We start from the raw sequence: 8,358 nt of genomic DNA on the forward strand, positions 1-8,358 counted from the left end.
CGTGACACACACTTTTTTTAAATTTATGACCAAAATTATCCTATTTACATTTTGTCGTTGATTCTGACACTAGAATCATATCGATGTCACAAAGGTGCTATCTAGAACCTAAAAGGGTTCTTTGGCTGTCGCCATAGGATAACCCTTTGAAAAACCCTTTTTATTCCAACTATTTTGAGTTGCATGTAGAACCCTCTGTGTAACATGTTCTACATGGAACTCAAAGGGTTCTACCTGGAACCAAAAAGGGTTTTTCAAAGGGTTATCCTATGATCTCAGATAAGTCTCTTCTGAATTGGTTCACCTAACACAAAGGCTCATGTTCCCCAGGGGTTTCCCCATCGTGAATGCCTCAGCTCTTAGCAAGTGACCTTCAATGACAGATATTTTGATATATCTTGAATTTTACCACACCATGACTGATGTTTTGACGTAACGTGGATTACCATATAATCTAGCCTTGTTAGCTCTCAGTGTCTTGGGTAGATAGGATCAATGCACCTGTTCCAGACTGGAGAACTGAGACAGGGCAGGGTTTGTCCTACAAAAAGGTTATTAGCTTGGTTAGCTTAGCGATCAGCTTAGTTTAGCAGTTAGCCTGGATTGTTGAATAGAAGACTGATGACTAGTGTTGGAACTTGGATAAGGAAACAGAGTTAGGATGAAGTAGACTGAAAAACCTTAACTCTCATCCTAACTTCCCTTCTCACCTTCCCTCTCATCCTCTCCCCCTCAACATGCTACAGCCCCTCCCCCTTCCCCTCAACATGCCACAGCCCCCTTCCCCTCAACATGCCACAGCCCCCTCCCCCTTTCCCCTCAACATGCTACAGCCCCCTCCCCCTCAACATGCTACAGCCCGTTCCCCCTTCCCCTCTACATGCTACAGCCGCCACCCCTCATTCCCTCAACATGCTACAGCCCCCTCCCCCTTCCCCTCAACATGCCACAGCCCCCTCCCCCCTTCCCCTCAACATGCTACAGCCCCCTCCCCCTCAACATGCCACAGCCCCCTCCCCCCTTCCCCTCAACATGCTACAGCCCCCTCCCCCTCAACATGCTACAGCCCCCTCCCCCGCAACATGCTACAGCCCCCCCCCCCTTCCCCTCAACATGCTACAGCCCCCTCCACCTTCCCCTCAACATGCCACAGCCCCCTCCCCCCTTCCCCTCAACATGCTACAGCCCCCTCCCCCCTTCCCCTCAACATGCTACAGCCCCCTCCCCCTCAACATGCCACAGCCCCCTCCCCCCTTCCCCTCAACATGCTACAGCCCCCTCCCCCTCAACATGCTACAGCCCCCTCCCCCGCAACATGCTACAGCCCCCTCCCCCTTCCCCTCAACATGCTACAGCCCCCTCCACCTTCCCCTCAACATGCCACAGCCCCCTCCCCCCTTCCGCTCAACATGCTACAGCCCCCTCCCCCCTTCCCCTCAACATGCCATAGCCCCCTCCCCCCTTCCCCTCAACATGCTACAGCCCCCTCCCCCCTTCCCCTCAACATGCTACAGCCCCCTCCCCCCTTCCTCTCAACATGCTACAGCCCCCTCCCCCCTTCCCCTCAACATGCCACAGCCCCCTCCCCCCTTCCCCTCAACATGCTACAGCCCCCTCCCCCTCAACATGCTACAGCCCCCTCCCGCGCAACATGCTACAGCCCCCTCCCCCCTTCCCCTCAACATGCTACAGCCCCCTCCACCTTCCCCTCAACATGCCACAGCCCCCTCCCCCCTTCCCCTCAACATGCTACAGCCCCCTCCCCCCTTCCCCTCAACATGCCACAGCCCCCTCCCCCCTTTCCCTCAACATGCTACAGCCCCCCCCCCCTTCCCCTCAACATGCTACAGCCCCCTCCCCCCTTCCCCTCAACATGCTACAGCCCCCTCCCCCCTTCCCCTCAACATGCTACAGCCCCCTCCCCCCTTCCCCTCAACATGCTACAGCCCCCTCCCCCCTTCCCCTCAACATGCCATAGCCCCCTCCCCCCTTCCCCTCAACATGCTACAGCCCCCTCCCCCTCAACATGCTACAGCCCCCTCCCCCCTTCCCCTCAACATGCTACAGCCCCCTCCCCCCTTCCCCTCAACATGCTACAGCCCCCTCCCCCCTTCCCCTCAATATGCTACAGCCCCCTCCCCCCTTCCCCTCAACATGCTACAGCCCCCTCCCCCTTCCCCTCAACATGCCAGAGCCCCCTCCCCCTCAACATGCTACAGCCCCCTCCCCCCTTCCCCTCAACATGCCATAGCCCCCTCCTCCCCCCTCCCAACTCGACATTTCCTTTAAACATAAAAACAAGCAGGGCTTTACAAGTGCAATGTATTACATGTGGTAGGCCTGATAAATAAAGAGCCATAGAAAGCATTATTGTCGGGGTGAAATACTACAGCTTCTTATGCCACTGACCCTTCCAGCCTCCAACACACCTCCTCTATAGCCATCCTCTATAGCCATCCATCCTAACATTACATGGCCCATTCCACTGCAACACAAAGAGACCAGGGACCTCAGGCTGAAACTGAGCACATGAGTGTGTGTACCTGCCCGCATGAGTGTGTGTCCCAGCCTGCATGAGTGTGTCTACCTGCATACATGAGTGTGTGTATTGGTGTGTTTGCATTTGTTGGTGGTTCAATGAATGTGTGTTAGGTCTTCGGAGCTGAGGACATGGATAGGTGCATATATGGAGGGTGTGTGTGTGTGTGTGTGTGTGTGTGTGTGTGTGTGTGTGTGTGTGTGTGTGTGTGTGTGTGTGTGTGTGTGTGTGTGTGTGTGTGTGTGTGTGTGTGTGTGTGTGTGTGTGTGTGTGTGTGTGTGTTTGTGTCTGTCTGTCTGTCTGTCTGTCTGTCTGTGTCTCAGTCAGTCAGTCAGTCACAGGGGCAAGTTGTGACAAATTTGGGGTGACTCGGGGAGGAGCTACGGTATCTAGCCTCCAGCAGTGACTGACCGTTCTCCTCCTGCAGACCTGAAGGAGCTCATCGTTCTAAGTAGTGAGTGTTGCAACCAAGGACAGACAATTTTTACACTCTACCCGATTCAGCACTCGGCGGTTCCTTTCTGTGAGCTTGTGTGGCCTACCACTTCGCGGCTGAGCCAGTGTTGCTCCTAGACTCTTCCACTTCACAATAACAGCACTTACAGTTGACCGGGGCAGCTCAATCAGGGCAGAAATTTGACAAACGGATTTGTTGGAAAGGTGGAATCCTATGAGGGTGCCATGTTGAAATTCACAGAGCTGTTCAGTACTGGCCATTCTACTGAAAATGTTTGTCTATGGAGATTGCATGGTTGTGTGCTCAATTTTATACACCTGTCAGCAACAACGGGTGTGTCTGAAATAGCCGAATACACTAATTTGAAAGGGTCTCCACATACTTGTGGCCATGTATTGTATGTATCTCTGCTGGTCTTAGATGGAGACTGACTGATACAGACAAACCCTTCTAACTATTGATTCATGGACATACAGTAATTTCAAAAAAAAATTGGGGAGGTTAAAATTACAACTATAAGAAATCTTTCAAGAAGTAGAACGCAGTAAATCTCCGTAGAAACAGGTAATAATGCAACTTAGTGTGTAACGTTAGGGGTCTCACAGGGCAGCTGATAACATACAGTAACGTATGATGTTATACAGGACCATATAAAACATCTATGGAACAGTGCACACATACAGTGATTTGGATGGATGTAAAACAGGGTTAGGGATTTTTTTTAAAGCAGTCTGTGACTTACCTCTGTTAGAAGCTGTAACTCTTCTCACATTTAAAATGAATTGGTTTTATATTAAAGTTGCACATCTTGTCAGAATATGATCTTGTGGATGTCACTCTCTATCAGCTCTCTCTTTTCTCGTCCCCATTTCCTGCACTCGTTATTTAACTACATTATCCACATCCCTTCTGTTGTTTGGTCTTATAAATGAATGGATTGTGTGTGGGGAAGTATGACGTTTGTTACTGATGTGATTGATGCTGAGAGAGAGAGCGAGAGAGAGAGAGAGAGAGAGAGAGAGAGAGAGAGAGAGAGAGAGAGAGAGAGAGAGAGAGAGAGAGAGAGAGAGAGAGAGAGAGAGAGAGAGAGAGAGAGAGAGAGAGAGAGTCACACAAAAGGGTGGTTGCCCTAGCAATTCCCTGGTCATAAGCTTACCCCTTATGAACAATCGGACACAGGACACACACAACACAGCACAAACAATAGCTGTGGTGTTCTCCAGTTTTCTTTTGGCATACCGTGAAGAGAGTATATCTTAATGACTTCACTGTCTTTTTAAAATGGCCAAAAAAATGGGTGCTGCCGTGAAGGGACCCTTCAAATTGGCCCCACTGGCATGGACATGGAATATCTCCAGCTTGGACACATTGGGGCTGAGCTGGTGTTGATAGACCCTAAAACAGATGTAGAGAATGTGTCGCACTAGGACTTTGCAAGTGGCCATTGTTAAGTAAACTGATGAGAACACCAGTCCCAATTTGAATCTGGTCCCCCTTTAGAGTCTGGTTCTCTTTTAGAGGCTGGTCCCCCTTTTAGAAGATGGTCCCCCCTCAGAGGCTGGTCCCCCTTCAGAGGCTGGTCCTCTTTTAGAGTCTGGTCCCCCTTTTAGAGGATTGTCCTCTCTAAGAGGCTGGTCCCCCCTCAGGGGCTGGTCCCCCCTCAGGGGCTGGTCCACTTTCAGAGGCTGGTCCACTTTCAGAGGCTGGTCCACTTTCAGAGGCTGGTCCCCCCCCCCCCCTCAGCATTACTAGAGAGAATGGAATGTCCAGTTCAGTGACTGTAGATAACAAGCAGCATTTAAATAGAGGAACGGAAGAGTTATAAAATGCATTGGATTAGGTTAGAATGGGAGAGTTATGAGATGTATTGTGTTAGGTTAGAATGGGAGAGGTAAGAGGGGTATCAGGTTAGGATTAGAATGGAGAGTTAAAAGACATATTAGGTTAGAATGGGAGAGTTAAGAGATGTATTGGGTTAGAATGGGAGAGTTAAGAGATGTATTGGGTTAGAATGGGAGAGTTAAGAGATGTATTGGGTTGAATGGGAGAGTTAAGAGATGTATTGGGTTGAATGGGAGAGTTAAGAGATGTATTGGGTTAGAATGGGAGAGTTAAGAGATGTATTGGGTTAGAATGGGAGAGTTAAGAGATGTATTGGGTTAGAATGGGAGAGGTAATATATGTATTGGGTTAGAATGGGAGAGTTAAGAGATGTATTGGGTTAGAATGGGAGAGTTAAGAGATGTATTAGGTTAGAATGGGAGAGTTAAGAGACGTATTAGGTTAGAATGGGAGAGTTAAAAGACGTATTAGGTTAGAATGGGAGAGTTAAGAGACATATTAGGTTAGAATGGGAGAGTTAAGAGATGTATTGGGTTAGAATGGGAGAGTTAAGAGACTTATTAGGTTAGAATGGGAGAGTTCAGAGATGTATTGGGTTAGAATGGGAGAGTTAAGAGATGTATTGGGTTAGAATGGGAGAGTTAAGAGATGTATTGGGTTAGAATGGGAGAGGTAATATATGTATTGGGTTAGAATGGGAGAGTTAAGAGATGTATTAGGTTAGAATGGGAGAGTTAAGAGACGTATTAGGTTAGAATGGGAGAGTTAAAAGACGTATTAGGTTAGAATGGGAGAGTTAAGAGACATATTAGGTTAGAATGGGAGAGTTAAGAGATGTATTGGGTTAGAATGGGAGAGTTAAGAGACTTATTAGGTTAGAATGGGAGAGTTCAGAGATGTATTGGGTTAGAATGGGAGAGTTAAAAGACATATTAGGTTAGAATGGGAGAGTTAGAAGACATATTAGGTTGGAATGGGAGAGTTAAGAGGTGTATCAGGTTAGGATTAGAATGGAGAGTTAAAAGACATATTAGGTTAGAATGGGAGAGTTAAGAGACTTATTAAGTTAGAATGGGAGAGTTAAAAGACATATTAGGTTAGAATGCGAGAGTTAAGAGACATATTAGGTTAGAATGGGAGAGTTAAGAGACATATTAGGTTAGAATGGGAGAGTTAAAAGACGTATTGGGTTAGAATGGGAGAGTTAAAAGATGTATTGGGTTAGAATGTGAGAGTTTTGAGATGTATTGGGTTAGAATGTGAGAGTTAAGAGATGTATTAGGTTAGAATGGGAGAGTTAAAAGATGTATTGGGTTAGAATGGGAGAGTTAAGAGATGTATTGGGTTAGAATGGGAGAGTTAAGAGACTTATTATGTTAGAATGGGAGAGTTAAGAGATGTATTGGGTTAGAATGGGAGAGGTAATATATGTATTGGGTTAGAATGGGAGAGTTAAGAGATGTATTGGGTTAGAATGGGAGAGTTAAGAGATGTATTAGGTTAGAATGGGAGAGTTAAGAGACGTATTAGGTTAGAATGGGAGAGTTAAAAGACGTATTAGGTTAGAATGGGAGAGTTAAGAGACATATTAGGTTAGAATGGGAGAGTTAAGAGATGTATTGGGTTAGAATGGGAGAGTTAAGAGACTTATTAGGTTAGAAGGGGAGAGTTCAGAGATGTATTGGGTTAGAATGGGAGAGTTAAAAGACATATTAGGTTAGAATGGGAGAGTTAGAAGACATATTAGGTTGGAATGGGAGAGTTAAGAGGTGTATCAGGTTAGGATTAGAATGGAGAGTTAAAATACATATTAGGTTAGAATTGGAGAGTTAAGAGACTTATTAAGTTAGAATGGGAGAGTTAAAATACATATTAGGTTAGAATGCGAGAGTTAAGAGACATATTAGGTTAGAATGGGAGAGTTAAGAGACATATTAGGTTAGAATGGGAGAGTTAAAAGAAGTATTGGGTTAGAATGGGAGAGTTAAAAGACGTATTGGGTTAGAATGGGAGAGTTAAAAGATGTATTGGGTTAGAATGTGAGAGTTTTGAGATGTATTGGGTTAGAATGTGAGAGTTAAGAGATGTATTAGGTTAGAATGGGAGAGTTAAAAGATGTATTGGGTTAGAATGGGAGAGTTAAAAGACGTATTGGGTTAGAATGGGAGAGTTAAAAGATGTATTGGGTTAGAATGTGACAGTTTTGAGATGTATTGGGTTAGAATGTGACAGTTTTGAGATGTATTGGGTTAGAATGTGAGAGTTTTTTTAGATGTATTGGGTTAGGTTTAGAATGGGTGACAATGACCCAACACACCTCCAGGCAGTGTAAGGGCTATTTGACCAAGAAGGAGAGTGGTGGAGTACTGCATCAGATGACCTGGCCTCCACAATCACCCGACCTCAACTCAATTGAGATGGTTTGGGATGAGTCAGACCGCAGAGAGAAGGAAAAGCAGCCAACAAGTGCTCAGCATATGTGAGACCTTTGCAAGAGCATTCCAGGTGAAGCTGGTTGAGGGAATGCCAAGAGTGTGCAAAGCTAAGGTTATATCGGGTTAGGGTTGTATAGGAGGCAGACTGGGATCATAGACAGAGCATTAGAAAGCACATTCCCACATCCACAGACAAAGGTTTACATTCTGTGATCAGAAACATTTCACCCTGTCACACACCCGCACACACACATGCCCTGTGTGTGACAGGGGGAGATGTTCCCGATCACAGAATGTAAACCTTTGTTTGTGGATGTTTGAATGTGCTTTATAATGCTCTGTCTATGATCCAAGTCTGCCTCCTATATAACCCTAACCCAGTACATCTCATAACTCTCCCATTCTAACCCTAACCCACACACATGCCGGGGCACACACACACACACACACACACACACACACACACACACACACACACACACACACACACACACACACACACACACACACACACACACACACACACACACACACACACACACACACACACACACACACACACACACACACACACACACACACACACACACACACACACACACACACACACACACACACACACACACTCCCACAGAACAGACAGGAGTCCGCTGATGCTCCACTGACCAGCAGACATGGACCTATAAAAGGATTCCTTTGTTCTCTGAGGAGTTATTGCCAGTTCATAGGAAACAGTGGGAGGGCAGACAGACAGTGAGTTGTCCTCCTCTGTCATTAGACATGAACAGACACAAACACACAGTGGCTTTACTCAGACACTTAACACATTCCCTAACTGTTCACTACTGAACATCTCAGACCTGGGTCAAATGTATGTCTCCCCAATGATAAATACTTCCAAATACTTGAATAGTGCTTGATTTAGTGTAATACAAACAATGGAATAATCTCAAAAGTAATACTTCCTGCCCAGGAACTACTGATGAAAATAATCCATCTAGATAACTCTTCCACTATTACACATTAGAATTTTCTGAGATAATTATTGTGCATTCCCCATGTCAAATAAATTACAGGATATACAG

The sequence above is a fragment of the Salvelinus alpinus genome, chromosome 15 (genome assembly GCF_045679555.1).
Source record: "Salvelinus alpinus chromosome 15, SLU_Salpinus.1, whole genome shotgun sequence".
In the NCBI taxonomy this organism is placed as follows: Eukaryota; Metazoa; Chordata; class Actinopteri; order Salmoniformes; family Salmonidae; genus Salvelinus; species Salvelinus alpinus.